We start from the raw sequence: 14,378 nt of genomic DNA, 5'->3' as shown, positions 1-14,378 counted from the left end.
TGAGACTCACCATTCCATCTTATTTATATCTCATATAAATAACTTGGGAACAAACATGAATACAATCTTTCTGGATAAGTCATGTCCTTATTATGAAGTATCCTCGATTGTGAACCTATTTATGATACTATGTACTAGAAATACTGTCACTCATATTCTTAACAACTTAAGAATAGAATTTCTAACAAAATATCAATGGACCTTTTCTATTATACATAAATATATTATGTAAACGGAAAAGTGAAAATGCCTTTTATTAATAAAAACATGTACAAGATACATACTAAATGATATGCTCTAGGGCATACTACTAACAGACTGAACTGATGGTCGTGGAATAGGTGCATTTTGATTCCTTTGTGGTGGAAATCCAGGTGGTACTCTGTTTTGCTAAAAATTCTGCTGATGTTGCTGAAAATTAGGAAGTTGTTGATAATTCTGTTACTGCCCTTGTCGACCTCCCCAAGAAAAGTTAGGGTGGTTCCTCCATGCTAGATTATATGTAACAGAAAAAGGATTACCAACTAGTTTCTGATTGTAATTCCCAACAAAATCAACTTGCTCATTTCCAAACTATTGCCCATAGGATGGAAAATCATTGATACGATGCATATTTTCTGCACCAACATCTTCTGTATGACTAGATCCTCCAATTGATGAGTCAATCTTCATGCTTAACTTATCCATTTTTCTCGTCAAAGCATCAAATTTGGCATTGAACATACTCATGGCATCTAATTCATATACACCAGCTGGTGGCTTCTTCATTTCATTTCTTTCACAGCTCCACTGATAATTGTTGTAAGCAATTTTATCCAATGTTGAATAAGCTTCATCTTCTGACTTCTCCATAAGATCACCTCCTGAAGATGCATCAATTATGCTTCTAATTACTGGAGAAACACCATTGTAGAAATGTTGAACTAGCATCCATTTAGGGATTCCATGATGTGGACATCTCCTTTGAAGATCCTTATATCTCTCCCAATATTCATAGAGACTCTCATCATCCCTTGGTCTGAAAGAAGTTAATTCATTTCTCAATTTTGCAGTCTTGCTAGGAGGAAAGTATTGAGCCAAGAAAGCTTGTGACAACTCATCCCAAGTAGTTATTAAGCCCGGAGGTAATGAATGCAACCACTCCCTAGCATAATCTTTCAAAGAAAAAGGAAATAATCTCAGCCGGATGGCATCATCTGACACTCCATTTATCTTCAGCATGTTACTAATTTCAAGAAAATGTGCAAGGTGCACATGTGGACTCTCAGTAGGACCTCCTCCAAACTGTGATTGTTGAACCATTTGACAAAGTGAGGGCTTAATTGATCCTTAATTGATCTGTTGATCCTTAATTGATCTGTTGTTTTTGTTTGCCATAGCTTCTATCACTTGTTGCCCTTGATGTTGCTCTTGCTGTCTTTGAATTTTGAGTTCAGCTTTTTTTCTTTTAGACTCTGCTCTTAAAGCTTTAGCTGTCTTTTCAATCTCAGGATCAAAAATTAAATCAATTTTTGCACTTTTCGTTCTTCTCATATAAAAGATATGTACTTGAAAAAATCAAAACAGGAAAATCTCAAAGTAAAATGATAAAGAAAAGAAATTTAAATCAAAAATAAAATGTCCAAATTAACCAAACAATCAATCGTCTAATATCAAATAAAACAAATCCCCGGCAACGGCAGCAAAACTTGGTTGCGTACTTCGCAAGTATACGGGTCATTCAAGTAGTAAAGAAAAGATATCGTCCCACAAAGATTTATTGTTTGAGTACCAAACTATAAAAGTCACGATATTTGGGCTATCAATAAATTGTATCAAAAATAGAGTAAGAGATGCAGCAAATTAAATTGGGAAAATAAGGAAATTATAATGAATTAAGCAATTAAAATTCTAAGCACTATACTAATTTACTAAAATTTCAGCAAGTGATAAAAGATTTAATTAATTAATGATAAAAATTGATTTCAGAGTTGAGGTTCATGAAGTAAATTTCATTGGGATTTGGATAGGCAAAGCCAAGATTAAGGAAAATACAAGTTTGAAGGAAGTTGATTTTGATTTCCTTTAATTTCTCTTTCAAGCAAACTAAAAAGTGTTTTAAAGGAAACCAAACCCCATTCCCATGTGATGTTTAATTACCCAAAACCCTTTAAGCATTTCAATCAACTTGAAATTCCTCTTAACCCACTAGTTTATTTCTAACACTAGGTAATTAAGTTCATTATCTTGATTATCTATAATAGATTTTCACCTCTCGATCCTTCAATCTAAGATTAAGAATAAAACCCAAAGGGTACCAACAATGGGTATGTAAATAAGCACACAAGATAAGAATCAAAGCTTATATATACTAAAATCTTGTTAAAACCAGTCCAAATCCACAAATAAAACTTAAATCATTACACCCAACTCTGAAATCTTAAGTATCTACTCACTCATGCTTGTATTTACAACTATAAAATATAAAATAGAGCAAGAAAACATAAAAATAAAACTAAAAATAAAAGAACCCAGAAGAAGAAAATCTAAATCTCTGAAAATGGAAACTGGAAAACGTCACTCTACAGGTGTTCTTCCTCTAAAAATGGCGTGGTTCCCTCTTTCCTTTTCTCTTTTGATTTTTCTCTCTCTTTCTCCTTATGGTAAAAATGAGAATATGATGCTTATATATCCCCTCAAGGTTTGCCCTAAAAATAGTCTCTAAAGGGTTAAAAACAAAAGGTGTAAAAGGTGTGAAAAGAGAAAAATTTTCTATGTCAGCAAATCTGCCAGCGCCATCCCACATGTCTCATATTGATTCAAGTTATTTTCAACATGGCTCATGTTAATTCAGAGGAGGAGCCTTTAGATTTTGCACGACCAGCTACACGGGGCATGTGGGAGTCCCTGAAACTTTCGGCGTGTTTTGCTCCAAAATCTCTGTTTACACGACCCGCCACACGGGGCATGTTAAAGTCCATGAAACTTTCGGCGTGTTTTGTTCCGAAATCTCTGTTTACACGACCCAGTGTGAATTTACATGCCTCATGTGGATTCATGCTGGCTAACTCTTATCTTCACATGACCCTCAACACGGGGCATGTTGAGACCGTTGAAAGTCTCGGCTAGTCTTCTCTTTTAAGCGATTTTTTTTCATTTTTCACACAACTTTAAGCTTCCAAATCACTTTGTATTTCTTCTATATGGACATTTTTGCCTTTAAACCTTATTAAAACCTATCAAAAACATTAAAATTCCAAAAATCAAATATAATGAAACTAAAATTAACAAATTAACTAAAATAAGCATTAAGAGCATAAAATTACTAAACTAAAAAGGCAAAATGGATGCAAAGCTACCCTAAAATATCTATATAAAATGGGTTTATCAATAAGTTACTCCAGCTCATCACCGGCTCAACTCTTATCTTCACTGTCATGTAACTTCTTTGCCCCCTAAAATATATACGGTGCATTATTTTATGGGATAAATTTTGACAACTGTCTGTGAACTTATTTAGTTGTAACATTACAGTTCCTCAACTTAAAAATATAACATAAAATCTCATTAACTTTCAAATTTTATACAGTAAAATCCCTCTAACCTCAAATTACTAGTTTTTCAGTTAGACGCTGACTTGGACAGTTCCAGTATAGAGTTTGGTCAGTATTTCTCTTTTCTCTCTTAAGCCATGTGTAAATTGAACTATTTTTTTCTTTATAGACAGAATAATTTTTCATACGTAAAGAGAATAATTTTATCCTTTGCATAAGAAATGAGAGAGAAATGTTGACTAAGTACCATGCAGGAGCTATTCACATCAGTTTCTAACTGAAAAATCAGTAATTGAAAGTTAGAGGGATTTTACTGTGTAAAATTTGAAAAGTTTAGGGGAGTTTATGTTACATTTTAAAGTTAAAGGACTGTAATATTACAACTATATAAGTTCAGAGACAGTTATTGAAATTTATCCTTATTTTATGTATACATGATGTATTTCATAATTTTCTGCATTGGTTGATTTTGTAGTGTGATTACAGTAGTTAGATTTGATTTGGTTTGATCTGATCTTTTTGCAATGGTAAAACAAGCTTTTTGCAACAACTCCCTCTCTTCCTTAGCAGAGATTTAAGGGTTAATTATATGTGTCCACCAATAATGAAGTTTGCTAAGAAAATAGCATCAAGCAAATCAGATGTTTGACCAGTCACTGCCAGGCCCAAAACCCATTCTTTTCTGCTGTTATGCCATGCTTGGTTGCTTCTTGTTACCTCTAGCTAACACGAGTGTTGTTTCTCTGTTTTGCTTCGTTTTTTTCTCTCCCATGAGATGTATCCGTCTTCTTCTTCTCAGCTTATGTTCAGAGTTATTTTATTTTGTGAGTCTCAAGACCAAGCTTGCTTCCTATTATTTATTTATTTAGTTGTGATGGGATTTGCATCTATCAGATTATTAAAGTTTGAACAAGCTGAAGGACGAGGTGCCTTGTTTAACTAATGTTATTACTATTTTAGTTTACTAGTTTTTCAATTTTTTTAAAAATTTAATTAAAATTTAAAAGTAATTTTATATTGTTTTCTTTATAATAAAAATTTTATTTTTTATTTACTTTTTAAATTTGAAATAATGATTTTATAGAGCCAAAATTATACTATAACTTTTTCATAACTAAAATTAAATAATTATTTAAAAAAAAATTTACCAACAACCATAAGAAATAAACATATTATTATAAAATAAATAAATAATCATATATTTTAAAAGTAAAATAAAGGTTTAAATATATTTTATAATAATTTATTTTCAATTACAAAATATATGAATAATTTTTGAATTATAAAATTATTTTTTATTGTTAACAAATGAAAGTATTTTTCATGTATTTTTTTTATTTAATCCTTATATTTTAAACGAAATTAATTACTTTATATTTATAATTTAAAAATATATTATTAGTTTCTTATTTTTAATCCGTTAAACTATTTAATCTCTTTGTTAGTTTTGCAATTAGTCAATAAATTTAATATCAATCAAATTATTATTTAATTTCTTTATTTTAATAAAATTATTTTATTAGTCCTTATATTTTAAAAATAGATTAATTAAACCTTATAATTTTATTTTGTTAACACTTTTGTTAATTTCACTAAAATATATAAATTAAATAATAAGTTTTTTTATATAAATTAATATATATAACACAGAAATTTAAATATAAATATTTAATTTATAAATTAAATTTAACTTCTATAAAGTCAAACTTGTAATAGCCTTGCCCTTTATTCAAAACCTCCGCTTCCTCCAGTCACGGACATGCTCTCACAGACTTGGATTGAAGACTTTGAAATGGACGTTGAATCGACTGATGTTCACTTTGATCAACTTGGATAGTTAAGTTGAGCATTCCAAAGTTGAAAGTTCAAATTCACATGCATTCCTCCTTTTTATTTTTTATTTTTTTTCTAAATTATACCTTTCATCAGCATGTAAGATTCATAAGTTCTTTTAACTTAGTCAAATCTCTTAATTTTATTAATTTAAACTTAAATATTTTATATTATTTTTCATTTTAATAATAAATTTAATTAAAATTATTAATTTAATGAAAAAAATTGAAATCTTTTTGTTCATTATTAATTTTAATCAATCATTTTAATTTTATTAATTTTTTAATAATTTTTATATTTTCATTAATTTTAACAAACTTTGTTTTCTCTACTTATATATAGCTCTAATTCACTTTTTCTTACCTTTTAGTCTTGAATTTAAAGCTTCACAAATAAAAAATCTCAACAATTTAAATATAAAATAAGTATAAATAGTACAACCAAAAGATTATAACTTTAATTTCAGAATAATTGATAAAAAAATTAAAATAATTGATTAATATTAATAATGTAAGGAAAATATTTCAATTATTTTTTGTCAATTGAACTATTCAATTAAGCTAATTTTTAATATTAAAACTATGATGTGAAAGTCTGAAAATGAAATTGATAAAATTAAAAGATTTGACAAAAATTGAAAAGTTTACAAAGATGACTTTTAGTCGCTTAGCCTTTGAAAAAAATATCATTTTAAATGTGATTGAAAGAATAATTTAGAAAAAATTTTAATTATTTTAAATTTTTTATAATTAAATTATTTTGAGTTCAATAATTCTAATACTTTTAATTAATAGATTTAAAATATTTTTTAAATTATAATTTAATAATAATATCAAAAATTTTTTTTATTAATTTTAGAAACAATTTATGATATTACATGCTGCAATTTCTTGCTCAATAGAAATGTGAGACCATGTTCTAACAATAGTATTCTTCATAGAAACTATTTTTTTAAGAAAAATATTTTCTGATTTTCTATTATTTGAACACTTAAAAAAATTAATCAACAGAAAATATTTTTCTGATTAAAAAAAAATTAAATCATTTTTAAGAAAAATAATTTTTTTTAAAGAGAAAGTTATATTTATTTTTTAAATTTTGATAATCTTATTAAACTGTGAAAATATTTTTATGACATAAAAAAATATATAATTAACATAATATAATAAATAAATAAAATATTTTTATAAAAATAAAAAGATAATTTTCCACGAAAAACGTTTTATATTTTTGGAAAAAACAAAAGCAACCTTATTTAACTTTTTCGTCAAGTCTTCAGAATCCAAGGACCATTAAGGCACTAACTATAGTTTTACCCAAATCATACGTCAAACTATACATTAGATTTTTTTCTTCCTGCCACAGTACACTTTCTTCTTCTATTTATAGTGTAAGGAGCCTAGCTCCTCTTTTGTCATTAAGCAGCTTTCCCTCTCTTTCCTGCTTAATTTGTCTTTGTTTCAATGGCTGCTCCTAATGTCTTCTCATATTCCTCTTCCTCCTCTAAACCTAGATGGAATCATGATGTATTTTTAAGTTTTAGAGGCGAAGATACTCGTAAAAACTTCACTGATCATCTCTATACTTCTCTAATCCATGCAGGAATATCCACATTTCGAGATAATGATATTTCTCGAGGAGAAAATATCTCCTTGGAACTCCTTAAAGCAATTCATGAATCAAGAATTTCTATTATAGTCTTTTCGAAAGGCTACGCTTCTTCTCGGTGGTGTCTTGCTGAACTTACATAGATTATTAAGTGTAAAAATATGATAGGTCAGATCGTAATTCCCATATTTTATGATGTTGATCCCTCAGACGTGCGAAAACAAACCGGTAGTTTTGGAGAAGCTTTTGACAGATATAAAGAATTTAATGAAGAAATAGACAAATTGAAGGAATGGAGAGGAGCACTTATGGAAGCAGCAGAGCTAGATGGATGGGACCTCCAAAATGCAGCAAATGGGTATTTTTCTCTAAACTTTATAATTAAAATATCTTAATTATATTTAACTTTAAAATAATTTTTTGTACTATTTAATTCATCAAGTATTTGCCTGGCATTATCATTTAATTATCACACGGTAATAAAGTAGGAGCCGATTTTAGGAAGTCAACGAGAGTGTCCAATTTTCTTCTTATGCGGTAAGGCATATGCTTATGCCTTCTTATCAACAACTTTTACTGTGAGTGAACAGGTATGAATCAAACTTTATTCAGAAGGTAGTGGAGGATGTTTTGAGGAAATTGAATTGCAACTACCTGAATCTTGCCAAACACCCAGTAGGAATTGATTCACGAGTCAAAGAAGTGATTTTCTTGCTGAGTCTTGATGCAAGCAATGTCAACATTGTGGGCATCCGTGGGATGGGAGGAATCGGTAAGACTACCATAGCAAAAGCTCTATTTAACCAACTTTGTCATGGATTCCAAGGTAGCTGCAGTTTTCTTTCCAATGTCAGAGAAGTCTCAGAACAGCCTAATGGTTTAGTTCAATTACAAAAACAACTACTTCATGATACATTGAAATTAGGAAATTTCAAGAATTTAAGTAGTGTTGACAGTGGCATCCACTTGATCAAAGAAAGACTTCGTTACAGAAGAGTTTTTGTTGTTCTTGATGATCTGGATCAAATGAAACAAGTGGATGCGTTGATGGGAGACCGAAATTGGTTTGGCCCAGGAAGTCGAATCATCATTACAACGAGAAATGCTCATTTGCTAGATCAACTCGAAGTGGTCTTACAGTATGAGGTCAGAGAACTGAATCATGAAGAGTCCCTTGAGCTTTTCAGCTGGCATGCCTTCAAGCAAATACATCCATCAAATGAATATGTGAAGATTTCAAATGAAGTGGTGGATTATGTTGGAGGACTCCCAATAGCCCTTGAAGTTTTAGGTTCTTATTTGTGTAAAAGAAGCATACCTGAATGGAGAAGTGCGGTGGAGAAATTAAGAAAAATTCCTCACCAACAAATTCAGAAAAAGCTTAGAATAAGTTTTGATGCATTGGATGATGATAAAATAAAGGATATATTTCTTGATATTGCTTGCTTCTTTGCTGGTGTAGATAAAGATCATGTAGCTAAAATACTGGATGGATGCGGTCTCTTTCCAGAAATTGGTATTCGTGTTCTCATCCAAAGGTCTCTAGTGAAAATTGATTGTTGGAATAGGTTGGTGATGCATGATCTATTACGGGATATGGGAAGGGAGATTGTCCGAGTAGCATCACCAAACCATCCTGGGAAACGCAGCAGACTTTGGTTTCATGAGGATGTTTTGGAAGTCCTCAAAAAGCACATGGTAAATTAACAAACTCAATTTTTATAATAGGTTAGCTGTATATGCAAATGTCCATTCTCTAATCCCAAGCTGGGATTTGAACTTTGTCATTGCACTAGTGTATAGTGTAGTTTTCTAATGATCCTATTTTGTTGGTTTTTAGGGAACGGATGTTGTTGAGGGTCTCATGCTTGATGCACGTGCTTCAAAAGATGTATTTCTGAGCACAGAGTCATTTGCAAAGATGAATCATTTGAGATTGCTCCAAATCAATGCTGTCCATCTTACGGGAAGACAAGAAAATCTTTTCCAGGAGTTGAGATGGCTTTGTTGGCAAGAATGCCCTCTGAAATCTATACCGCGTAGGTTACAACTAGACAATTTAGTTGTTCTTGAAATGCAGTTCAGCAACATCAGAGAAATCTGGAAGGGGATCAAAGTATGTATAATCCGATAAGCCTTTGTTTTTCTAGCTAAGTTCAAATCGTTCTAGGTACATGTATTTCGTTTTTCCATGTTGCTTTCACCTCTTCATTTTCTCAATCTGTGGCAATATAGGTTCTCAAGAAATTGCAGATTCTTGATCTCAGACACTGTGTGCACCTTGCTAAAACACCAAATTTCTCAGGACTCATCGGTCTGGAGAGATTAATTCTTGAAGGCTGCACAAGTTTAGTTGAGGTCCACCAATCTATTGGATGTTTGAAGAAACTTGTTTTCTTGAACATGGAGGGCTGCAAAAGCCTAAAGAATCTTCCCGAAAGCATTTGTTACTTGAAAGCTCTTGAAACTCTCAACATTTCTGGCTGCTCAAAACTTGACAGATTGCCAGAGAGCCTGGGTAGCATGGAAGCCTTAACTAAGCTTCTAGTCGAGGGAACAGCCATTAAGCAGCTCCCATCTTCAATTGGACATCTGAAAAACCTTACAACATTATTGTTCCGTGGATCGAAAGATGTCTCACAGTCTGTCTCTTGGTTATCACAACTTGCATCATGTTTTTTGTCAAGAAGTACAAACTCAAAAGTTTTGCTGCCAGCTTCCTTGGTTGGGTTGACCTCATTGACGCAGCTATTTCTTCATAACTGTAGTTTATTTGAGGATGTAGATCCCATTGACCTTGGGAGATTATCATCTCTCAAACATCTGGATTTGGAAGAAAACGATTTTTTTAATTTTCCCACTGGTATTCAATATCTTCCTAAGCTTGTTGTACTGGTGCTGACTTCCTGCAGAAATCTCAAATCAATCTCAGAGCTTCCATCAAGCTTAAAGTTTTTGTGGGCGTCAAACTGCGCATCACTCGAAAGAATATCACTTAAATCAAATGGATTCCTGCGGATGATGTTTCTGTCTAATAGCACAAAACTAGCAGAGATTCAGGGATTGGAAGATATGGAGCAAGCAATTGCCATTGAAATGCCATCAGGAAGGAACAGTTATGCAAATGATTTTAGGAAATTTCTTTGTCAGGTTCCCTCTCTCTCTCACTCACACACACACACACACACTCTCAAGCGGAGGTTATGTACCTGTATTTAATTGAATAAGTTTTCATTGAAACAGGCACTATCCCAGGGTAAGCCTCAAGCCATTTGTCTCCAAAGCAGAGAGTTACCCATGTGGTTACGCTATCGAGGAGAGGGATCTTCGTTGTCATTTCGTGTACCCACAGTTTCAGAAGGAAACACTGAGGGTCTTATTTTGTGGATTGTTTGTGCAATAAATGACACAACTGCTAATGTAGGTGTCACAACCACATGCAAGAGCAATAGTTCCACGACATGGGAGATGGCATCTGACTTCAGTCTTGTTGGAGCTTGTGATGATCATTCTTTGTTGACATATTTACCATTTCAATGTGCAATTGAAAGCGGAGAAGAATTGGAAATTACAGTTCAGGCTGGCGCTAACAACGTGATTAAAAACAGTGGTGTCTCTCTGATCTATTCAAATGGCCATTTTTGGTTTGAGAAAAGGATTGAAGTGTCGAATTCTCCACAAGAAATTTGTTGTTTTGACAAAAGAAATTGCAAGATGCCCAATATGCAACTGCATGATTACTTATGGTATAGACGGTAGGGGTAAACTAACAAAATTAGTATTGTTATTTTTATGCGGTAGAGTTGTGAGAAATTCAGAGAATATAATGGAGTTAGGATTTGAGAATTTCGAGTGATTATATTTTAAATTTTTTCATTATAATAGAATTTTTTCTCTTGTATTGTCTATGAATATAAATCTTACGATCGACTCACATAAATTCTATATTATTTCTCTCTTTTTTTTTATATTGTGTGATTATATAATTATGTGTATCTTAAATTTAATCGTAACTTAAATTTATTTTCTGTTTCATCCGTGCTTTGCTTTCAATGGATTAAAGCTATAGATACATAGCGTAAAGAATTGAAAAATTATTTAGTGAATTCTCTCTCACATTTCTATAGAGCTTATTATTCATATTTGAAAGATTACTTTAATTATATATGAATATATGGTTATTTTCTATATACACGATGTATTTATTTTTTAATCTGTTTTTCTAATAATATTTAAAATAACATTTAAAAAAATAATAAATTTAAATGACAACTTTAAACTTACTTTTAATAGTTTTCCATTTTTTACGTCATCACGTCAATCATTAAATAGAATGTCAAACGCTCGTTGAGTTTGTCTAGAGATAGGTCAAACGCTCGTTGAGTACAGCATTTCCACATTATTGACAGTTGATGAAAAGCAAAAACGTCTTGAATAGGCCGAACAGTAGACGAGGTGCCGTGTTGACGGCGTCAAGTTGAAGTGTGTCTTTAATAAATTTTCAACAATTTATTGATTTACCTTTTTTTTTATCAGCCAAATAATAAAGTTTCAATAAAACCTATGAATTTTATAAATCACTATTCCAAAATCCATATCAATCCAGACATTGCCCCTCCATTGTCCTCTCTGAAATGCAATATTGCCATTTAAATGTGTTTAATTTTTCTGTGTTGATTTTGTTTAATTAATTAAGTTAATTCTCAAATGTTTAATTAAATTATTTGACCTATACATAAATAATTATTTTGGTATTCTCTTTGTTGCCCAATTGTCTTATCACTAGTCAGTATTCAACCAGGTATCAAGGGCATCTTCTTGCCAAAGAATTGGCTGCAAGAGGCTTACAGACCACGCTGATACTCACTCTGCAAGTTTGCGCCATGTTTTCTTGAGTGAAGTGCACATCGTATGTGAAAGTCTTTTTCTTCCCCTTTTTATTTTCTTGTAATGGATTGGTGGCCCATTCCTTATTAATTTTGAAACTTAGGATGTGAAGGTTATAGTTGGAGCTTAGGTTGTCATGGCAAATGGTGGTGTTATAGCACCTGCTGGGTTGAATTTTCTTTTTTATTAAATTGAATATGGTTGCACTTGCAGCTCAAAGCATGATGTCCCATTCGTTGTGCTTGCTACTAGTCACAGGGTACTTCATAACAGCTTTCGTAGTGCTTTGGAAGTGAGCAAAGCACTTTTTTATACATTAAATCTTGAATTGCTTGCTTTCTTCACTCTCAGGTGGATTTAAGCTGTTGATACTAGTAACTTTCAGGTGGCATGAAAAGAAGTGCCAAGAAAATGGATAATCAGATAATGAAATTTCTTGTTTCTTCGGTTAGTCCTTGTTCGAATATTGTTATACGGATATTATTTTTTCAGTGTATGATTTTTTTTTTTTTCACAGAAGTTAGAAATCTCAAATTTTCCCAAAATGGTAATCACTGCAAACTGCAAAAATCAAAATTTAATTTCACAACAGCTTGGAAACAAAAGTCGAACAATATACCATACTATGAATCTACTAGTGAAAACTCAACCCCAGACTTCTTAAGCCTAGAAACATCTCAGCAAAATATTGCTAGCATGAAGAAATGATATCCTCGTAGAGGGTTTTATTTTTTTTATTATTTTTTTTTTCCTTTATAAGCATATATTTTTTATTAATATTAGAATAGAATCCAGGAAAAACTTAGTATGAGCAAGTCCAAACTAAACTTAGGTCGATAGACCTCCCTAGAACACCTAGACCTAAAATATGGCATGATAAGTGAAAAATCCTGGAGCAATATAAAGGAGAACCAAACTAACGCAAATTTAAGACAAGTAGCTGACTCCAAAGCATGCCCATTATTTCGAAAAATTATGTAATGAAACCGAAGTATGTACAATGGTTTCGTTGTAATAATTGATTGTGGTGAGTCTCTGTCATGACCCGATCCTACTGCTGGAACCTGCACTAGGACCTGAGTCAGCATAAAGTTACTGATGCCCATAGTAAACCTTATTGTTCCCAAATCTATAACTAGAGCTAAAAATTGAGGCTCAATATGCAAATAAAATAAAATAAAATATTATATTTTTATTTAGGCCAACCCAACTAGATAATCATAAAGAATTAAAGTTAGGAGAGTCCAGCTCAACTCTAATACCATTATTTATAAACTATACCATTATTTATAAACTATGTAAATATCATAAAAAATTTTCATTTATTAAAAGCTAAAAAAACTTAAATTAACATAGTCTCTAATAAGATCCATGCTACTGCTGGCAGAGTTCTAGATTAAAAATTTATGAAATAATAATACAAATGAGTAACAGCTGATAAACCTGTGAGAAATGAAGCAGGTTGTTTTGAAAAAGAAATCCTCCTGAAGCCTGAAAAAATAGAGTGAACAGGAGTGAGTGTTCAACTCATAGAGCAATGTATTGATTTTAGATACAATTTCTATAACTATCCAAGTCTAGTACATCCTTAAGAATAAAATGCAAAATCTTCACATATTTCAAATAAGTCAAATAATATTCACACCAAGGGCAATTTGGAGTATTCACACACTTGTGTATCAAATCCATGCACACACACACTATATATAGGAACTAATCTCTTATACAGCTCTCTTAATTCCAACATCTGCCAACGAGATCAACTTAAAGCTGGACTTTATCTTAATATTCAAATGCGGGGCTAGTGAGATCAGCTCAAGCCATGCCTCACCCCGACTAATCTATAAAAAGGATTGGATCCACTTGATCAAAGAAAGACTTCGTTATGAGGTAATTGAATTGCAATTACTTGAATCTTGCCAAACACCCAGTAGGAATTGATTCACGGGTCAAAGATGTGATTTTCTTGCTGAGTCTTGATGCAAGCAATGTCATCATTGTGGGCATATAGGTTCTCAAGAAATTGCAGATTCTTGATCTCAGACACTGTGTGCGCCTTGCCAAAACTCCAAACTTCTCAGGACTCCCCAGTCTGCAGAGATTAATTCTTGAAAGCTGCCCAAGTTTAGTTGAGGTCCACCAGTCTATTGGACATCTAAAGAAACTTGTTTTCTTGAACTTGGAGGGCTGCAAAAGCCTAAAGAATCTTCCCGAAAGCATTTGTTACTTGAAAGCTCTTGAAACTCTCAACATTTCTAGCTGCTCAAAACTTGATAGATTGCCAGAGAGCTTGGGTAGCATGGAAGCTTTAACTGAGCTCCTAGTAGAGGGAACTGCCATTAAGGAGCTCCCCTCTTCCATTGGACATCTGAAAAACCTTACAAAATTATTGGATCGAAAGATGCCTTGCAATCTGTCTCTTGGGGATCACAATTTGCATTATGTCTTTTGTCGAGAAATTCCATCTCCAAAGTTTTGCTGCCAACTTCCTTGGCTGGGCTGAGCTCATTGACGGAA

General features: G+C 32.1%; 1 non-coding gene and 2 pseudogenes across 1 annotated transcript; all 3 read left to right on the top strand.

Annotated features, from left to right (window-relative positions):
- The first annotated feature begins 940 nt into the window (after positions 1 to 940).
- On the top strand, positions 941 to 1,047 carry LOC131181085 (small nucleolar RNA R71). The gene has a single exon (XR_009149712.1). It is a non-coding gene; the product is annotated as a small nucleolar RNA R71 (small nucleolar RNA).
- A 5,782-nt stretch (positions 1,048 to 6,829) lies between these two features.
- Positions 6,830 to 10,817, top strand: LOC110645890 (disease resistance protein RPV1-like; annotated as a pseudogene).
- A 1,180-nt stretch (positions 10,818 to 11,997) lies between these two features.
- Positions 11,998 to 14,378, top strand: part of LOC110663161 (disease resistance protein RPV1-like) — a 35,066-nt pseudogene continuing 32,685 nt past the window's right edge.

This window comes from Hevea brasiliensis, chromosome 6 (assembly GCF_030052815.1).
Source record: "Hevea brasiliensis isolate MT/VB/25A 57/8 chromosome 6, ASM3005281v1, whole genome shotgun sequence".
Classification (NCBI taxonomy): domain Eukaryota; kingdom Viridiplantae; phylum Streptophyta; class Magnoliopsida; order Malpighiales; family Euphorbiaceae; genus Hevea; species Hevea brasiliensis.
Note: the sequence above shows the minus strand (reverse complement) of the source record. Positions and strands in the feature narration are given on the sequence as shown.